Raw genomic sequence first — 22,101 nt, 5'->3', positions numbered from 1 at the left:
TCCAGTCCCTATATGCATAATCTAACTAAGGAGACCACATGAAAACAACATTGTACAAAAAAGTTACATACATGATGAATTGGAGACAATCTCAGCGGGAAGGCACTCAAATTAAGGGAAATTGGCAACAGCTTCTTGCAGAAGGTTGGACTTTGGGCTGGGCCTTGAAGGAAGTCAGGGAAGCCAAGAAGAGAAGAAGAATGAGAGAATTCCAGTCAAGGAAGAGGGCAATTGAAAATGCATTTAGTGGAGGATAGAGTATTGTGTTCAAATATTAGTAAATAGGTCAGTAAATGGATGGTAGCAAGGAATAATACTAGAAAAGTAGGATGAATCTAGTTTATAAAGAGCTTTAAAATTCAGAGTGCTTTCTATTTGATCTGGAGGTAATAGGGAGCCACTGGAATTTATTGTAGAGGGTAGGAGTGGGGAGAAAGTGATATTGTCAGTCCTAAGCTTAAGAAAGATTAATTTGAAAACTAAGTGGATGAAATGAAGTGGGGAGTGACTTGAGATCAACCCATACCAAGATGGTAGCAGTGTCAGAAGACAGATGAGGATGTATATGACAGATATTACAAAAGTTAGAATCAACAGAACTTGGCAATTGATTGGATGTGGGAGGCAAAAGAGACTGAGAATTCAAGAATGACACCGCGCTTTCAAGTTTGGGTGATTGGGAGGATAGTGTTGCCATAAGTAGAAAGGAGGAAATATTGTATCATATATCCTAACAAAATAAAATCAAACGAAATACTATTATGTCTCTGTGTACTTATAAAGTTCTTCTATCTTTGACTTTTTTCTTTTCTTTATTCCTTTTCTGTGTATAGTTGACCTTATTGGTCAAACTTCTAATTTTTGTTCATCTCAGTTTATACCAAATGTTTACATTTGCATATACATATAAACACATATATGTGTGCACATATGCATATGTGTAATATATATATATACATATATTAATCAATATGCATTTGTTAAGCATCCACTATGTGCTAGACACTGTGTTATGCACTGAGGACACAAAAATAATTAAAAGATGGTGCCTGCCTTCAGGGAGCTTACAATCTGATGAAGGAGTCAACAAACAAAGAAATATGTACAAACAAGCTATGTATGTTGTTCATTTGTTTGTGACTCTTTGTGACCCCATTTGGGGTTTTCTTAGCAAAGATACTGGAGTGGTTTACCTGTTCCTTCTCCAGCTTATTTTACAGATGAGGAAACTGAGGCAAACAGAGTTAAGCAACTTACCCCAGGTCACACAGCTAGTAGGTGTCTGAGATCACACTTGAGCTCAGGTCCTCCTGACTCCAGGCTGGTCACTCTATCCACTGCTCTATCTAGCTGCCCTTTATATAATATTAAAAGGAAACAATTAAAATAGAGAAGGCCCTAGAATTAAGAGGACTTGGAAAAGGCTTCCTGTAGAAGATTGGATTTTAATTGAAACTTAAAGGAGGGAAGGTAGTAAGTAGAGAAGAGGAGGGAAATTATTCCAGGAATGGGGGAAAGTCAGAGAAAATGCCTAGAGTCTAGAGATGTAACATCTTTTTGGAACAGAAAATAGGTCAGCAACACTGTATTGAAGAGTACTGGTGAAAGCGGAGAAAGGTAGGAGGGGGTAAAGTTATGGAGGATTGAAGAGTTTGTATTTGATCCTGGAGGTAATAGGAACTCATTGGAGTTCATTGCATAGGAGGGTGAAATGGCTGAACCTGTGCTTTAGAAAAATTACTTTGGTGGCTGAATGGAGGAGGGATTAGAGTGCAGAGACTGGAACTAGGAAAATCCACTAGTAGGCTACTGTAATAGACCATGCATAAGGTAATGAGGGCTTTCACTAGAATGGTGGCAGTATCAGAGAGAAGAGGTGTACTCAACAGATATTGCAAAAGTGAAATCAACAGGCCTTACCTACAGATTGTATATGGGGGATAAGAGAGAGTAAATAAAGAATGACATCTAGTTATGAGCATGAAGGCCCTGGAGGGTAGTTATATTCTCTATTGTAATAGGGAAGTTACGAGATGAGGAAGCAAAGACAATATACTTCTGTAATTATTATTTGTCATTTTCAGCTCTATAATGTTCCATTATATTAATATATGATGATTTATTCATTTATTCTTCAATTAGTTGTTTTCAAATTTTTGTTGTTACAAATAATGTAGCTATAATTATTTTGTAAGTAATAATTTCTTTTTTTCTCTTTTCCATGACACATTTAATATATACTCTCAAATATGGAAAATATGAAAAAAAATTAAAGGTTTGATCAATTTTGTGATTTGAGTATGTTCTATCATAAGTAATTTGTTCATTTCATATCTTCTTCTGCTGGTATGTTGTGATTTTTTTCAAGGCAAGAAATAGGTTTTTCTTTTTTTTAATTTTCAGGGAATAGTATAATGTCTTATACATAGTAAAACATTCAGTAAAAAATTAAAATTTTGAACTATACTACAGATGTGGTGTGTTATATAATGATAAGAAGTAAATTTGCATTTAGCTCATGAGTTGCGATAATTACTTATTCAACTTTGAGCATGTCAGCTAATCTCTCTGATTCCATCTGTAAAATGGGGTCATGATACTATAGTACCTCTGTCAGTGGACTACTCTGAAGATCAAATGAAACTGAAGTACTTTGCAACTTTAAACCTGGATAAGAATTTGAATTGCTGCTATTTTTCTTTAATTTTATCTTTGTTGCTGTGGTCATGAAGAAGATATATTCCAAGAGGTTCCATTGAAGTTCAATGTCATTTCAGGGTGTTCATTCCTTTTAAATTCTGTTAATCTTTTGTACCTTTCAGATTCATATGGTTGCATGCTGGCATTCTTTTAGGATTGAATACGTCCTGGTTAGTTTTGTAGCTATTAAAGATTCTCATGTACATTGGGTCTGATCATATCATTCCCCTGCTTAAAAAAATTGTTGTGTCCCTATTGTCCCCAGGATAACATACAAATTCCTCTGCTGAATGCTTAAACCCTTTTATTCCTCTATTATTTTCCCACTGTGGACCAAACACTTCAGCCAGACTGGTCTACTGGCTGCCCTTCTACATGTCAATTTAAGTCCCGTCTCTGTTACTTTGCTCAAGCTTTCCCCCATACCTGGAATGTTTCTCCATCTCCATATGCTACAATCCCTAGCTTCCCTTAAAGCTTAGTTGTAGTGTCATCTCCCACATGATTCTTTTTCTGATCCTCCTAGCTGTCATTGACCACCTCTCCCCAAATATTATTTTGCCTTTTCTTTATACAAATTTCTTATTTATATAAATGTTTACATCTCGTAGTTACCTCAGCCCAGAATGTAATTACACATCATGAGGTAATCGAGATTACATCATTAGACAATCCTTGCTTTTCTTTCTTATTAGAACTTTTTTGTTTTATCACTGTTACATTTTTGATAGAATCATATCTCTAGTAGGATGATTTTCTATATGTAAACTTAGGTTATAGGATTCAAAAGGGAGGGGGAGAAGATTATCACAGGGAAGACAGGAGACAGAAATGAACTACACAATTGGGGACACAAGAAAATTTCTGCCATGAAACAATACTTCAATCTTCTGTATCTCCTACCAGAATTGATACTTCTTTTTTAAAAATAATAATTTTATTTTTTCCCTCAATTACATGTAAAAATTTTTAAAAATTTTTTTTGATGCCAAATTGTCTCTCTTCCTCCCTGCCCCTGTCATTAAGAAGACCAGCAATTTGAAATAGGTTATTCATGTGCAGTCATGCAAAACATATTTCCATATTAGTCATGTTGTAAAAGAATACGCAGAATAAAAAAAAAGTAAAAAAAGTATACTTTGATCTGCATTTAGAATTCATCAGTTCCTTCTCTGGGGATGGATAGTATTTTCCATCATGAGTTCTTCTCAATAGTCTTGGATCATTGTATTCCTGAGAATAACTAAGTCATTCACATTTGATCATCATACAATATTGCTGTCACTGTGTACAATATCTCCCAATTCTGCTTACTTCACTTTGAGTCAGTTTATGTAAATCTTTATGAATTTTTCAGAGAGCATTGTGTTCGTCATTTCTTACAGCGCAATAGATTCCATCAGAGTCATATACCACAACTTGTTCAGCCTTTCATCAGTTGATGGGCATCCCCTCAATTTCCAATTCTTTGCCATTAGAAAAGAGCTACTATAAATATTTTTGTATGTATAGGTCCTTTTCCTTTCTGTTTTTTAAATCTTTTTGGGATACAGACCTAGTAGTGATATTGTTGAATCAAAGGGTATGCAAAATTTTATAGCCCTTTGGGGATAGGTCCAAATTGTTCTTCGAAATGGTTGAATCAGTTCACAACTCAACAACAGTGTCTCAATATTCGCACATTCCCTACAATATTTGCCATTTTCCTTTTCTGTAATATTAGCCAATATGATAGGTGTGAGGTAGTACCTCAGAATTATTTAATTTTCATTTCTCTAATCAATAGTGATTTAAAGTATTTATTCATATGGCTATAGATAGCTTTGACCTCTTTTTAAAACTGCTTGTTCATATTCTTTGATAATTTATCAATTAAATAATGGCTTTTATTTTTGTAAATTTGACTCAAATTACTCCATATTTGAGAAATAGGCCTTTATCAGTGACTTGCTGTATGTTTTTAACAGTAATGATTATTAATTATAATTCCCTCCAACCTATTTTCCCCCATTTATTCAACTCTATCTATCTTTTAACCCTGTCTAAGATAATTGATACTTCTAAGAGTAAGACACAACACACACACATACACACACACACACACACACACACACACACACGGAAACATGATAAGATCTATAAATTAATAAAATAGAAACTGTTTTAAAAAGAACTCTAATAGGTACTGTGGAAGCTTTAATTCCATGATGAATACAGAGATTAAAGAAAAACAATTAAGTATAAAGAAATTAATAACAGAATAAAAGTGTCAAATAGACAGAAAAGGAGGAAAATTAAGCAATAGAATGCATTATTTTTTTTTTTTACAAAAAAGGTGCAGAAAATGAAAAAGAAATCTAACAAAAGAAGCTAAAGGAGGAAATGGGAATAGACATTTTATTTACTTATTGAGAGGGGGGAAAGTTGAAGAATCAATTAACTAGAGAAAAGGAAAGGAGTAAAAGGAACCAGGAATTTAAGTAAAACTAAAGAGAAGGATTATGACAAAAGGGTGGGATGTCTTGAGGATGAGGAGAAGAGAGCCCATGAGAAATGGGTTACCTTAAGGTAGATTAAGAAAAAAATTACTGAAGAGACAAGGTTCTGTCTCTTTAGGCTAAAAAAGAATAAAAATATTAATTCAGAAAAAAGTAGCAAAGCTAACTAGAGGAAAATATAAAACAATCCTAACTTTGAATGTAACTGGATAAAACAATATAATAAAATGAAAGTTATAGATTAGACAAGAATATAAAACCTTAGAATATATTCCTTATAAGAAACCTAACTTAGAAGCAAAAACATAAAAATAAATATCAGTACCTCAAAATAAATTTATTACACATCATGTGAATTAAAAAAGCAGTTGCAATCATGCAATCAGATAAAGCAAAAAAATCTCAACATAAAACTATATAAAATAAGAAATTATGTTGAAAGAAGCCCTAGAAAACAAACTAACATTAATTTCAACTTATATGCTCCAAATGCCTTAGCAACTAAATTCATAAAGGAAAAATGAACAGAATTATAAGAAGCCATATACATTAATACAACAATAATAGAAGGCTCTAATGTCCCTCTCTTGGTTTTGCACAGATCTCACAGATTTGCATAGAAATAATCAAGGGAAAATTATGTTATGATTTGAGCAAATGAATGGCAAAACTAGAGGTAAAAAATTATGTCACTTTCTAAATGATATTGCTAAAGAATATACTTTTTTCAATACCACATTGAACTTTACAAAAATTAATCATGTAGAAAAGCACGGAAATATTGGAAATAAATTTAAAAGGCAGAAATAACTAAACATATCTTTACAATCCATAATATAATAAAAAAGGAGTAATTAGTTCAGGGAGAACAAGCAAAAGACACATATCAAAATGAAGACAACAATAAAATCCTAAATAATGAATGGGACCAAGAACAAAAATCAGATAATTAATAATTAAGAGAAACTAACTGATAATGATAAATGATATATAAAATTTTCTGGGATGCAGCTAAAGTAGTCTGCAGGGGGGAAATTATATCCCTAAAAATAGACATTAATAAAATAAAAAGAAGTTTAGTGCACTAAATATGTATTATTAAAAAATTAGAAAGCCAATAAATAAGTCTAAAGTGAGCATAAAGGAAGAGATATTGGAAATTAAAGGAGAAATAAACTCTATAACAAAAAGACTACAGAAATCACAAACAAAACTAAAATATATTTATTTGAAAAGAATAACTATATTAATATGTCCTTTGACAATATGATTAAAATGAAAAGTGCAAAATATCAAACCAATAAAATAAAAAATGAACAAGACAAAATCAAAGCAAAACCAGAAGAGATGTATAAGAATGATCAGAACCCACTATGTCCAGTTGCATGCTATCAAAAATAAGAACACACACCCAAAACAGAGAAATACCTCCAAAAATGTAAAATACACAAACTAACAAAAGACCAAAAAGAGAAGATAATCTCCAAAACATCTAAAACATCCCAAACATCCCTGAAAAAAAATATGGTGAGAGAAAGGTGAATCAATCAACTCCTGATGAGGCAGAATTCCCTTTGGGTTGCCATGGGAGCACAGTACCACAACAGGATTTTCCTCAGTGGTTCAGGAGAAAAAACAAAAATTGTGAAAGCAGAATTTGTACTTTGCATAGCAGAAATAATAGGCAGAATAGAAAACCTTGAATCTATGGTTGCAAGTCACATCAAAGAAACAAATGAAAGGACAATTGATTGGAAATGAAAACACGTTGAATTGGAGAACGATTAGGAAGAAGAGAAACAAACAAACAAAAATGAAAATATTGAAAGAAACATTATCTCCATACAAGCAAGATATTTTAAAATTTTATGTAATAATAATAAATATATTATTCTCAGAGCATTTGTAGAGACAATTTAAGGATTATACTTATTCAAGAGGGATATGACATGTCTAAAACTAAAAAAAGAAACACTGAACATCTTAAATACAGGAAATAATTCTAGAAAACTACGCAGAATTTCTAAACACAGAAAACAATATGCCAAATTAAAGAATTCACAGATTGCCTCTAGGGATGCAAACTCCAAAATGCATAGTGGATAAATTTGTCAGTTTTAATGACAAATAACACATTCTACAAATGACCAGGAGGTATTTCAAATACAAAGGATAGTATAGACGAAAATTGCAAGCCTATTCTCTGCCCCCCACAAAATCCAGAAGGGAATGGAATAATATGTTCTGAAAAGAAAAGGGACTCAAGATACAACCTACAGTGACAAGCTGCAAACTTAATCTTAGTCATCAACGAAAAAAGATGGACATTCAATTAAAAAAAAGAACAAGCATTTGGAGCATTTATGCAAAGAAAACCAGACACAGACTGATCATTTGCTTTGTAAACTGCTCACAAAGAGGCTCTGATCTGAATTTGTAAGAGAAGCCTTACAAAAGTCAAAGACTTAAAGTTAAATAATGATCACTGTTGGAAGAAACTATGTGTTAGAGAGAAGCTGGTGTAACTACACAAAGAAACTAAGATATCAGAAGTTTTAGGATGAAGAAGGAAACCAAGAGACTGTAGAACTGAAATATGTCAAGGATCTGAGGGGCTACTGACAGAAATAATTGTTGCTGTTGTTGATGGAGGAAGATGATAAGAACGAAAGATCTACAGTTTGAAAGAGCCATTTGGAAGAAAGAGGAATCCTCTTCAGCAACTAAAAAAGCAGCCTGGCTCTCTACTGCCATCTATACATTCAGAAACCTTTCAAAGCAAAACCTGAATAGTTATACAGATCCAGGGATTAAAGGGAACTTACTTTTTATTGAAAATGTCGTGCTCGCTTCGGTAGCACATATACTAAAATTGGAACGATACAGAGAAGATTAGCATGGCCCCTGAGCAAGGATGACACGCAAATTCGTGAAGCGTTCCATATTCTTGAAAGAAGGAGGAAGATAAAAAAGGGGGGATGATAGAAGGAAGGGCAGATGGGGGGAGGAGGTAATCAAAAACAAACATTTTCAAAAAGGACAGGGTCAAGGGAGAAAATTCAATAAAGGGGGATAGGTTAGGAAGGAGCAAAACATAGTTAATCTTTCACAACATGAGTATAGTGGAAGGGTTTTATGTAATGATACGCATGTGGCCTATGTTGAATTGCTTGTCTTCTTAGGGAGGGTGGGTGGGGAGGGAAGAGGGGAGAGAATTTGGAACTCAAAGTTTTAAAAACAGATGTTCAAAAACAACAACAATAAAAAAAGTTTTTTCATGCAACTAGGAAATATGATACACAGGCAATGGGGCATATAAATTTATCTTGCCCTACAAGAGAAGAAGGGAAAGGGGGATGGGAAGTGAGTGGGGTGACAGATGGGAGGGCTGACTGGGGAAAGGGGCAACCAGAATATACGCCATCTTGGAGTGGGGGGAGGGTAGAAACGGGAAGAAATTTGTAATTAAAACTTTTGTGAAAATCAATGCTGAAAACTAAATATAATAAATAAATTTAAAAAAAATATAATGTCATGTTGACTCATCTCTTAGCCAAAGGAACAGGCCTGGGTAAATGCTATTCCCAGGTTTAAAGCTGCTTAAAAAGAGCTTAACCACTATTCTAGCATTCTACAAGTATCATAGAAACTTCATCACAGAAGCTTCATTGAGCAGGGGAGTGAGAATAGCAGAGGTTTTGTCTAACAGAAGAATTAGAGCAGCAAAGATAAGTCTTTATATAACCGGTAAGTGGAGAAGTATAGAAAAGATTCAGTCTCACCCAATAGGTGATATGTGGTTCTATTAATCCCTTAATTCCTTAGAAGACAAAAACAATCTAGAGCTGCAGTCCCAAGTCATCTGTGGCTCTGGGTACATGCATTTTCTGACTCATGTGCTTCTCTTCTAGGTTTCTGTAAATTTAAGCCCACTGTCCCCAACACTAGAACTTTGTGTATTGATGAAATAATGAGACCAAAGTTAATGGTTTTACTATTAAGTTTTGATTATTTCTACTTTTGCCTTCTATTTGATAAATGTTACAATATAATTATACTCACTTTTCAATTTTTTGTTTAGTAAATGTTTTAATTAATGATGATATGTATAAATGGGAAACATACCAGTGAGAGCTCAAAAGCTTCAGTTGTGATTGGAGACATATCTTTTCCCCACACTAGGGTTACCACTAGACTTCTAAAAACAACATATAACACGATCGCCTGTGATTGCCTGCAGTCACTCCACTTTTGGGAAACAGTCTAAACCTCCCGGCATGAGGACATGCTGGAGCAAATGATCTACCCCAAAGAGAAATAAGTGGTATTAGGTGCTCCACACCCATCCCTTAGCCATCAAACATGCTACATTAATGTGTAATCTTTTTGCATTACCCTGTTATTTTTTTCTTTTTAAAAGAATTTGAAAAAAACTAAAACCATATTCCAGTTATAAATCTCATTATACTAAATCTCAGTGTATATTAGGAAGGCAGAATTTATGATTTCAAAGAGAATCTCATATGTGCCTAAAAGGTCCGGAACCGCAAGATATAAGGAATTCTCTAGGCAGAAGGCAGGAGAACTAAAGCATGTATTTACACTCCACAATAACAAACCCACAAACCAGCATCCCCATTTTGATATTTTCATCAAAAGCTTCCAGGCCCAATAAGTCCGCCTTATAAGGGTAACCAAAAGGCCACAGAGAAGCGAGGTGGTATAAGGCAAAATCGTATACATGCTTCCCCTCTACGGTAAGAAGATTACCCACTAGCCTCTAGTCAGCTCTGCTACCGGCAGCTCAGCTTCGGCTGTAGGTGTCTCTGGCTCCAACTGGAAAAGGAAAGGAGGATCTTCAAGCTGTGCTTTCCCCTCTTATAGAGTTTTTGACATCATCAAGCGCCGCCTGAACAACCAGGGCCGATTGGTTCTTGACTTGGCCCCTCCCCCAGCGTAGACCACGTTAACACACCTCCCCTCAGCCAGCGCCACGACTCATCACACAAGAAGCTCTGGTCCTGCCCGGGAAGAGCAAGCCCCAGCGTCCAGGGAAGCTCAACGAGGCGAGCTGAGTCATTCAAAGAAAACAAAGTTCATTCTGGCTACACAGTGATACCTGAGGCACCAAATTTGCTTATTCCAGGAACTCAGGCTCATCTTTCTTGTTACTCATTCTTTGTGCATTGTGTATAGAAAGGGGAGGCCCTGTGTTTTATGTATGGCTCATATGAATTACTGAGTTGTCTTCCTAAGGATTTTCTTCTTATGTTGTAGTTACTCTATGGTATCTTGTGGGTAGAAATACTTGGGAATTTTTTTTCTCTTCTCCTATTTTTAGTTTATAGCCCTTTAGATTCAATTTTCAAGTGAACTGTTAAATATATCAAGAATGAGTAAGTGTAGTGCAAACCCCCAACTCTCTAAAGTTTCTCTTGTCCTCTGTTAGGACTGGCTTGCTCACCATATTTGCACCCACTCTGACACATTGGAGTGGTTCCAGAGAGGGAATACACTACTATAACACTTTCTCAGGATCCTAGGGGTAACTTTGGTCTGGAGAAACTACATGTAACTACTTAAAACTGAAACTTCTGAGTCCCCATTGGTGCGCTTTCCATTTAAATGGATATGCCTAATCTGGCATATTTATTAAGCACAATGTCAAATAATAATAATCATAATGCATAAATAGCATAACACAAAATAACATGACATATAATACAACATATAACTTAACAGTCTGCCCACAAACCTATGTTATACTCTCCATCAATGCACATAGTATCCAGAAACCTGTCAGTGTGACACAAGCAAGGAAACCAGTGGGTCTGGTGTAATGGATGACTCTTCAAGAATCGAGTACTTAGTCTGCTGTTCTTAGTCTCCTTTGGTCACAGTCTGTACCATGCATCATTTTCTGGACATCATGACTCTTCTAAGTCTTGCCACTCTCCTGATGTAGAGTTAAATTCTTTGAGAAAACGAAAGCCTTATACTCAAGGAGTTACAGACCTTCTCATATCTGCTCCCTTTCCTAGTCATTGAGGGAGCATTATGGTCTTTCATGGGAAAAAACAAACAAACAAAAATGCTGTTCTTTTAAGACTAGGATCTACAAAATTACTCAGGTCTCTTTTCTGATTCTGATGCTGTTCTCACTCAAGCAACAGAAGGCTGTAGAAGGAAACCGAGAAGCTTCTCAAACTGGTGAGTAAAGCAGTGTGTTTTCCCCAAATGAGTTCTTAAAATATCAGGTAATTCTGATATCTCCAGTCATCTACTGGCATCAACTGCAGTGCCCATCTGTCCTTAGCTAGCTGGTCTCAGCTCAAAGAAGTTGTTATTATTTTCTATCCCAACTCTATTTCTCTTTTCTGTTACTTTTCACTTTCATTATCTTCCATCTTCTGACCTCCATCTTCTTATTTCTATTTTCTAGCTTCTGTAGGCAGCTTCTAACTTCTAACTCTTCAGCTCCTTTTTTCTTTGTTGTTTCCAATCAGAGCCTCCTCATATGTAATGACCTACCTCTATATGAGGTCAGTAAGTCAAAAGTACACACTTCTTTCAGATATGACACAAATGGTCAATACACAATTTTCCAATAATATCCAAACAACAGTTCTTTCATTCTGTTTCCTAGCCTTAAACTTTAAACTTCTTTCATTCTTATTTTATTGGTATTTTTTTCCACAGTTACATATAAAAACAATTTTAACATTCTTTTTTTTAAACTTTGAGTTCCAAATTATCTCCCTTCCTCCCTCCCTACCCTTCCTCATTGAGAAGGCAAGAAATTTGATACACATTATACATATACATGTAGTCATGCAAAACATTTCTGTAACAGTCATGTTATAAAAGAAAACATAGACAAAAAGCCTCAAGAAAAATAAAACAATAAAAAAGTATGTTTCAATCTGTATTCAAACATCATCAGTTCTTTCTCTAGGGATGGATAGCATTTTTCATTAGAAGTCCTTCAGAATTGTCTTGGATCATTTTATAGCTGAGAATAACTAAGTCATTCACAGCTAATCATCTTACAATACTGCTGTTACTTGATACATAGTAAATTTCACTTTGCCTCATCTCATGATAGTCTTTCTAGGTTTTTCTGAGATATCCTGCTCATCATTTCTTCCAGCACAATAATCTTGCATTCCAGTCACATACTCCACTTTGTTCAGCCATTCCCAATTAATACTATCCTCTCAATTTCCAATTACTTGCCACCACAAAAGAGCTGTTATAAATATTTTTGTAAATATAGGTTCTTTTTCCTTTTTAAAAAATCTCTTTTGCGATACAGATTTAGTAGTGGTATTTCTAGGTCAAAGGGTATGGCCCTTTGGGTGTAGTTCCAAATTGTTCAACAGAATGGTTGAATCAGTTCAAACTTCACCAGTAGTGCATTAATGTCTCATTTTTCCCACATCCCCTCCACCATTTATCATTTTCCTTTTCTGTTCTATTAGCCAAGCTAATAGGTATGAGGTAGTACCTCAGAGTTATTTTAATTTACATTTCTCCAATCAGTAGTGAGTTAAAGCATTTTTTTCATATGGCTAGAGATAGCTTTGATTATTCATCTGAAAATTGCTCATTTTTTTGATCATTTATCAATTGGGTAATGGTTCTTATTTTTATAAATTTGACTCAATTCTCTATATGTTTGGGAAATGAGGCCTTTATCAGAGAAATTTGCTTCAAATTTTTTTCACAGTTACTATTGCTAATTATATTTCCCTCCATCCTACCTTCCCCCCTTTTATTCTGTTCTCTCCTTTCACCCTGTCCCTCTGTGTTGGTAAGCAAAATGAGCTCTTAGCACTTAGTTCAACCAAGTACCCTTGAAGAGTTTGGCTTTTCTTTCCTTTGAGTAATTCAGTGTATTTCATTGAGTCTTACTAGGTGCTAAGCCCCAGGCCCAAACCCCTATTAGGTGCTAAGCCAATGTGGGCGTGAAGCTCCCAGGGTCCTAAGGGGAGGGGCTAAAACCAGAGCCAATCACGGGAGCCTAAGTTCTGGTCATTCAGACGACGTCTGAAATGCTTTAAGAAGAGAAGACAGAGCCATTTGTGCAGGGGCTCTCACTCATGGTGGTGCTGATGTGGAGACTCTGAACAGCCGTAGCTAAGAGCCCTCCAGCTTGTAACCCAGATATTGGGACTTTGTTAAACTCTGGTAACTATGTATTGGGATTTGAATCAGACAAGTCTGTCTGTCAATGTTTGTACTTTGTTTGTATTTTATTCTGAAGTTCAGGGTGCTGGATTTTTCCCCTGAACTAAGTGAATGGTATTTATATGCTGAATTAAAATAAGCTTGTCAACCCCTTAACATTGCTTTCCTTACTAAATCAGATCAAAAGAACCTGTGCTTTTGCAGTGTGCTGGTAGTATTCTTATTGTTGGACTTGTGTTGGTCTTTTACCGCCCACAACAGCTGCTAGCCAGATTGTTGAAACACCCTCTTCAAATGTGTTTTGCTTCTGACTGCCCCTCCTCTAATTTGTCCTCCCTTCTATCACCCCGGCCCTCTTCTATTATCCCCTTCCCTTCTTAATTTCTTGTAAGGTAAAATAGATTTCTATACCCAATTGAGTGTGTATGTTATTCTCTCTTTGAGTCAATTCTTTTTAAAATTTTTAATTTGTTACTGTTTATTTTTATTTTTCCCCAAGTTACATGTAAAAAACAATTTTTAACATTCATTTTTAAAACTTTGAAGTTCCAAATTCTCTTGCTTCCTTCCTCCCCACCCCCCTCGTTGAAAAGGCAAGCAATTTGACATAGGTTATACGTGTGTAGTTATGCAAAACATATCCATGATAGTCATGTTGTGAAAGAAAACATAAACAAAAAATTCGAGAAAAATGAACAAATGAAAAATAGTGTGCTTTGATTCAATACGTATTCCAACATCATCAGTTCTTTCTCTGAGGATGGATAGCATTTTTCATAAACAGTCCTTCAGTGTTGTCTTGGATCATTGTATTGCTGAGAATAACTAAGTCATTCACAGCTGATCATCTTACAATATTGATGTTACTTTGTGCAGAGTATATTTCACTTTGCATCAGCCTAAGCAAGTTTTCCAGGTTTTTCTGAGAGTATCCTGCTCATCATTTCTTATACTATAATAGTATTCCATCATAATCACATGCCACAACTTGTTCAGCCATTCCCCAATTGATGGGCGTCCCCTCAATTTCTAATTTTTTCTCTCCAGAAAGGAGCTGCTATAAACAATTTTTGTACATATAGACCTTTTTCCCTTTTGTTTTTTATCTCTTTTGGGACACAAACCTAGTAGTGGTATTGCTAGGTGAAAGGGTATGCATGGTTTTATAGCCCTTTGGGCAGAGCTCCAAATTCTCTACAGAATGGCTAAATCAGTTAACTACTTCACCAACAATGGATTAATGTCTCATTTTTCCACAATCCCTCCAATACTTGTCATTTACCTTTTCTGTCCTATTAGTCAATTTAAGAAGTATGAAGTAGTAGCTCAGAATTGTTTTAATTTTCATTTCTCCAATTGATAGTGACAGAGTATTTTTTTTTCATGTGACTATAGATAGCTTTGATTACTTCCTTCGAAAACTATTCATATCTTTTCAGCATTTATCAATTGGGGAATGTCTCTTATTTTTACAAATTACTCTATATGTTTGAGAAATGAAGGCTTTATCAGAGAAACTTGCTTCACTTTTTTTCATTGTTACTATTGGTATGTTGCTGTCCTGTACCCTTGTTTATTGATTCTCTCTCTCCTTTCATCTTGTCCCTCCTCAAAAGTGTTTTCTTCTGACTCCCTCCTCCCCAAATCTGCCCTCCCTTCTACCACCCTTCTCCTCTTATCCCCTTCCCCTCCTACTTTTCTGTAGGGTAAGACAGATTTCTACATTCAATTCAGCATGTATGTTATTCCTCTTTCAGTCAGTTCTGATAAAAGTAAGATTCACTCACTCCCCCTCACCTCCCTGCTTTTCCCCTCCACTGTAAAAGTTTTTTCTTGCTTCTTTTATGAGGTAATTTACCCAATTCTACCACTCCTTTTTTTCTTGTTCCCAGTACATTTTCTCTAACCCTTTAATTTTATTCTTTTAGGTGCCATCCCTTCATATTCAACTCACTCCTTCTAACTGCCCTAACAGTGAGAAAGTTCTTATGAGTTACAAATATCATCTTCTCATGGAGGGATGTAGAAAGTTTAGTCTTATTAAGTCCCTTATGATTTCCCTTTCCTTTTTTACCTTTTTCTACTTTTCTTGAGTCTTGTATTTGGAAGTAAAATTTTCTATTCAGCTCTGGTCTTTTCATCAAGAATGCTTGAATGTGCTCTGTCTCATTGAATGTCCATTTTTTTTTCTCCTGAAGGATTATACTCAATTTTGCTTGGTAGGTGGTTCCTGGTTGTAAGTCTAGTTCCTTTGTCCTCCAGAATTTCATATTGCAAGCCCTCTGATACTTTAATGTAAAAGCTTAAATCTTATGTTATCCTGACTGTGACTCCATGATACTTGACATGTTTCTTTCTGGGTGCTTGCAATATTTTCTCCTTGAGCTGGAAACTCTGGAATTTAGCCATAATATTCCTGAAAGTTTTCATTTTGGGATCTCCTTCATGAGGTTATTGGTGGATTCTTTCCATTTATATTTTACCCTCTGGTTCTAAAATAGAGCTGCACAACTAGTAAACTTCTTTGGGCCACAGATAGGTTAGACTAGAGACAGACTGACTATGATTGGTTGCTTCAGGTCACATAAAAGCCACCTGAAATCATTTGGGGGGCTGTATGTTGTGCAGTCCTTTTCTAGAATAACAGGGCAGTTTTCCTTGATAATTTTTTGAAAGATGATGCCCAGGTTCCTTTTTTGACTATGGCTTTCAGGTAGTCCAATATTTTTTTAAATTATCTCTCCTTGAACTATTTTCCAAGTCAGTTGCTTTTCCAACATTGTCTTCTAGTTTTTCATTCTTTTGGCTTTTTACTGTTTCTTGACACCTCACAAACTCATGAGCTTCAATTTGCTCAATTATAATTTTTCCAGATCTATTTTCTTCACTGAGTTTTTGTACCTCCTTTTATATTTGACCAATTCTATTTTTAAGGAGTTTTTTTTTTTCTTCAGGGATTTTTTGTGGCTTTTTGCCATTTGGCTAGTTCTGTTTTTTAAGGCATTCTTCTCCTCATCGGGTGTTTTGAACCTCTTTTGCCATTTGGCCTAACCTGTTTTAGGAAGTGTTATTTTCTTAGTATTTTTGTGTGTTTCCCCTTTACCAAGTTGTTGATTCATTTTTCATGTATCTTGTATCACTTTCATTTCCCTTCCCAATTTTTCCTCTACCTCTCTTACTTTATTGTCAAATATCTTTTTGAGCTCTTCCATGGCCTACTAATTCATATTTTTATTGGAGACTTTGGACATAGGAGCTTAGGCTTTGTTATCTTCTTCTGAGTGTATGTTTTGATCTTCTGTGTTTACCATAGTAACTTTCTATGGTCAGAATTTTTTTTCTGTCGTTTGCTCATTTTCCCATCCTATTACTTGACTCTTTGTGAAAGTAGGGCTCTGCTTCAAGGATTGAAGGTGCACTGTTGCAAGCTTCAAGGATTTTGTGCAGATGTTTTCATAGATGCTTCTAGGGACCTGGAAATTTTCTATTTTTCCAAAGTGTTATGCTCTAAGTAGTGTTTGCTACTGTCTGGACTGTCTTTGTTCTGTGAATGACCACAAGCACTCTTTTCTTCCTTGAAACTCTGAGGAGGGTCCCTGCTCCACTCTGGCCACAAGCTCTGGTATGCTAGTGCTCCTCCTGGCCCTAGGATTGCCATGCAAGACTGCAACCCAGATCTGTCTGTGGGCAAAGCAACAGATTCCTGCCCTCACCAGGAAAGAAACCCCTATAATCTCATTCTGATGTTAGACCTTCTTGCCATCTGTGGGCTGAAAGCTCTGGAAATAGCTGATGCTGGTGCTGATTCGATGGCTCCCGAGGCCTGCTTCTGGTTTGCTGGGGCCTGGTCTGTGCTGTCCTTGCCTGTGCTGGACTGTGCTCCTCTCTCATCCTGATGAAACAGATCTTTCCTGCTGACTTGTCTTAGTCTGGAAAATTGTTTCACTACATCTTTGTGTGGGTTCTGTCACTCCAGAATTTTTTTAGAGTCATTATTTAAAGGTATTTGGAGAGGTTTGGGGGCAAGCTCAAGTAAGTCTCTGCCCTTTATTCCACCATCTTGGCTCTGACTCCAAACCTTCAAACTTCTAAAAAGAGATTTTAAAATATGTAAAAAAATTAAAACAACAAAAACAGTGTACAAATTAGCTTCTTGGAAACAGCTTTCTTTTCTAGTAGTAATTTTTTTCTTCTTTTTTTTTGCTTCCTAAAGGCTGGGAGATTTCTCTCAGGTCCTCTAAGAACTATATGTGTCTCATCAAGTACTTTTATAAGTGTCGGTTTCCCTAACATCTTCTCAGAATTGTTTGTATCTCCTTAAGCTACTTTTCTGTATGTTTCACAAACAGTTGACTTTTTTCTTCCTCTTTCAGTAAATAAAATATCCAGATGGAAAAGGTCAATGCCTTACAAACACATCCTGCCCCCCCCCACAGACACATTCATTAATATGCTTACCATTCCTAATTAGGAATGTACATACATACATACATATAAAAAGCAAATATTTTAGATGATAAAACCAGAATAAGAAGAAGTGTAAGAAAAAAATTAAAAATTAAAGACCTGGTAGTTATGGTACACTCAGAGCTAAAGACAAGTCAGTTGTAAGATGCAGATGTTTTGTTTTTTATATTTTTTCATTAAAAAAGAGAAGAGTCAAATTGAGATAATTAATGTTTATTGGCTAAAATTAGGAAAGTGATAGTTCTTTCTACTTTGCCTTGCTAGAACAAGTTATATATAAAATAATATGAACACCTCTGGTAATGACATTTAAATAGGACTTAGACTTGAATAAATGCAGAGAGAAATATCTTTGATGGTGAGGAAGCCCTTTGTTGTGGTTGTTGTTGTTTTCCTTAGAAAAAAATTCAAAAGTTTTACCAAACCTTATAAGCATTTCGCCAATTTCATTTGTATGTTTTTTTAAAAAAGTTTCCTTCTAGAAATTTAGCTTATTTATGAACTAAAATCAAATTGCTGTCTTTGGAATCCCACCCTGAGGCCTCATTATTGGAGGCCTTTGATTCTGAGTCATTCCCAGAGCTCCTTTCATAATCCTCATTATCTGAGAATTTCTCTGACTTTTGCTCTGAATTAGCACTCAATGAAGCTGGCCCAGACATTTTCAGAACCTTCTGAATGGCTCTTTCCTGACTGGATGGACTTGTAGCTATTCAGACCCTGAGTGCCTCCTCTGTGGAGTTGACTTGATAACTGTCAGAGTACTCTTTGCATGCTGGATCTGGGACTGCTAGTATTGCTAGTGTTACTCCCAGACTGGGTTGGGTTCTTGTCAGAATCATTCTCATACGTGACACATCTCTTGAGCAGATCACCATCATCTCTGAATCACTATTGCTGTTCCTGGTATGTCTTTGTGTGTGTGTGTGTGTGTGTGTGTGTGTGTGTGTGTGTGTGTGTGTGTGTGTGTGCACGCGCGCGAGCAAGTGTGTGAGTCAGACTCTTCAAACCAGTAAATCCATGGCAGAGGAGGGAATGTAACAAGAGTGATATATTTAGGAAAAGGGCTTTGGATTTATGGTAAAATTTCCTGACAACCATAATGCCATTGTCCTCATCTGCAGTTTTAAAGCTTATCTTCATCTGAAGAATAATTGCTTGAAGAGATTGTGGCTTTTGATTTTATTTGTCCATGCAACTGTTTTGGTTTGGGGTCTTTTTTATTTTCTGCTCTGATGCTTTTTCAGTCTGGGGCCATTTTCAGTTTAGTCCTCATCAGACTCATCATTTTCCTCTGGTAGTCTCCTTTGCTTTTTCTCTTTTTTTTCAACACCTTCTTCCTTCCTTTGTCCCTTTCCACTGTCCTTACTTTTCTTCTTCTTGGAAACAGAAATGTCTTCAATGTCATCTCTGACAAATTCATCAAACTCACCTGCCTTCTTAGAACACCTGCTGTTTTTGTCTTCCCCCATGAACATGAGGATGTTCTTGGTCTTCTCTACATACTGGGCTCACTGCTTTTACTTTTCTTTCTGTCAATGATGCTTCCTTCTTATTACTTCAGCAATTTCTACCTTAACATTTCTTTCTCTTGCTTCTATTTAATTGTAGTTCTATTTTTATGGGTGTGGGACACATGGTACTGAGCCTGGCTGAGCACTTCCTGGCTTCTCTAGCAGCAAGAGCCAAGTCAATCTCATTTTTTTCTCCTATTTTACCCAAATAACTAAAATACCAGTGGGCAAATTCCAGCTCTTTAACCACATTAAGCAACTCCTTGACATTACTTTTCTCATCCTTGAGGGCAGAAGTAGCTACCCTCTTAAGTCCCACAGCCATATTAAACATGAAAACTGCATTGCTGGGTGCCACACGTGTAGCCTTCAGCACAGTCTGTTTGCACTCTTGCAGCTTGCTGCACTTAAAGAGAGAACAGGCCAAATATAGCATGACCTCAGGTTTACTGGTGTTTGTAGAACTTTCAGAGACAGTTTTCATACACCTGAATGGCACTGATATATTGCTTCTGCTCCACACAGATATGTGCTAAGTTAAGCAACATATAATTGATATCTGTGGTTGCCTCTTTTACTTGGGCAAATACATCACAGACCTCAGGGAAACATCATTTGTGGGCTAGCACAGCACCTATGCCATCGGCAGCATAGAGGTTATTAAGATCACTTCTGAAGACTTGTTTGGGCACTGTCATGATGCTGCTTTTCCTTCTCTTGTGTTTCTGGTGGGTTGATGCAAAGTTTGTTGCCAGACTGCCAAGGGCCATCACAGAATATGTCATTTTTAGTGGATGTTTGTTTTAATATTCTTCCAATTTTTTTCTGACCTGGACAAACAAGGCAAAATGAAGATTACAAATCAGGGACCAAACATCTGGATGATGCTGATTAATCTGAAGGGCTTCCTGTGAGAAATAATTCATTTGTACCCCTATTCTATTCCAATCAGTTTGATATATAAATCACATAAGGATAGATAGGTTCTTATAGTGAGCCTCAAACTTTAATGTAACGTTCAGTACTTGTTTATCAAGTTATGAGGCTCACTTGTGCAACCACAAGAACGCTGACAAGGATATCTCCATCCTGTTTTACTCAAATTCTATGTCCAAACCCAGCATGATTGGGGTGTATTGATGCTTTGGAAAGTCCCCCAATTTATTTTTGTACCTCTGGACCATTCTCTCTTGTTCAGCATGAGCAGATAACCATCTTACAATCACCTTATAATCCCTTAGTCAGTGGAAATGCCCCACGCTTTACCCAACTTGTGACCCTCCTCTACTAATATTCTTGGCCCTCAAAAGCAAAGTCTATCAACCAATGAGATTCTGTATTTTGTCACGCCTCTTTTGCGTATTAGAGTATTAAATTCTATAAAAACAAGGTCCCTGAAGAAGAGGATATCTCATGTCATGAGGAAGATCTGAGGTCCACTTCATTAGAGGGGACCGTGGATCATTTAATAAAGTGTCATAGGCTCAGAACTATGCCTCGGTCTCTCTTATTGTAGGTTCAAAATTTTAATCCCAACATTCCTTAAACCAATCTTAAATCTCATAAAAATTTCCTTTATCTCTAGTCATCACTCCTAATCACTAATAGCAATCAACATAATTAGGATATTTTGATAATATATTATTATACAGCTTTTCTGCTTCTTAGAATTCACACATTACTTCATAAAGTCTGGCCAGGTTGTATGACAGAGATAGCACCATAGCAATGCATTTCATGCTCAGCTCAGCCTTGGCAAAATCCAACGATGCCAAAAAATGTTTCTTTGTCTCACCTATGTTTCGGAGCCTAAAATGGAGGATGCCTATGTTATTTAGAATCTCTGGTGGGATGACCTGTAATTTTTCCCTTAGGATAGAGGTATATGCTCTGCAAATGACAGGGCAGTTCCTGTATTTCTGTCTGTTCTAGGATTTGTGCCAGTTCAATCCACATCTTGACATCATCAGGATACTGCTCTGTGATTTTCTTTAAGTGGACCTTGGCAATGTCTCCTTTGTCTTGATTTTCTGAGGCAGCATAGAGAGAGCCAAGAAACTCCATTGTTTCCTAGTTGTTGAGATAGGCTTTCAAAACTTTCTCAAAGCATTGAGGCACATTCTCCTTTTCACCTCTGACATAAACTAAAAAAAAAAATTTAAAAGGTAATATTAAAAAGAAAGACAAACTAGGTGGCTTAATAGTAGTACTGGAAAGCTTGGTCATAGTCTTCCTGGGTATGGAAGGGCTTAGCCAGCTAATAACTTTCTGCTTGCATATCTTCTACCTCTGTGTTATGGAAAGCATGGAAAGCCAAGTGCTGGATTTTGCTATGATCCTTTCTGAAGAGAAAATGATTTGCCAAGTGGTTTAGTATCATAGGATTGCTAGAAGCAATTGTATATGCTGGGGAAGGAAGCTAGATGTCATTTTTGATAGCATTTTTATTACTAAGTTCTAATACAGCCAATCTAACTAATGTTCCCACATCCTTGGAGTTGAGTTCCAAGTCCCTGCTGAACGCCAAAGGATCTTTCTTCAGTTTGTTTAGTTTCACAAAGGTGGACTTCCACTGGTCATCCTGGGTTGGCACACAGTGCTTCTTTATAGTATTCAAGGGCTCCTCTATAATCTTTCTTTTTGAATAAATTATAAGTTTTATTAAGAAAGACTGGAATATTATTTGAAGACTGGGTACAATCTGGTACATTTTACACCTGCATTTTACAATG

General features: G+C 36.1%; 1 non-coding gene and 1 pseudogene across 1 annotated transcript; one reads left to right on the top strand and one right to left on the bottom strand.

Annotated features, from left to right (window-relative positions):
- Positions 1-8,040: 8,040 nt before the first annotated feature.
- LOC118835150 lies at positions 8,041-8,147 on the top strand. Its single transcript, XR_005009484.1, has one exon. It is a non-coding gene; the product is annotated as a U6 spliceosomal RNA (small nuclear RNA).
- A 10,199-nt stretch (positions 8,148-18,346) lies between these two features.
- The window catches only part of LOC118835825, a 179,212-nt pseudogene continuing 175,457 nt past the window's right edge, over positions 18,347-22,101 (bottom strand).

The sequence above is a fragment of the Trichosurus vulpecula genome, chromosome 1 (genome assembly GCF_011100635.1).
Source record: "Trichosurus vulpecula isolate mTriVul1 chromosome 1, mTriVul1.pri, whole genome shotgun sequence".
Classification (NCBI taxonomy): domain Eukaryota; kingdom Metazoa; phylum Chordata; class Mammalia; order Diprotodontia; family Phalangeridae; genus Trichosurus; species Trichosurus vulpecula.
This window is presented reverse-complemented; position numbering and strand designations above follow the sequence as displayed.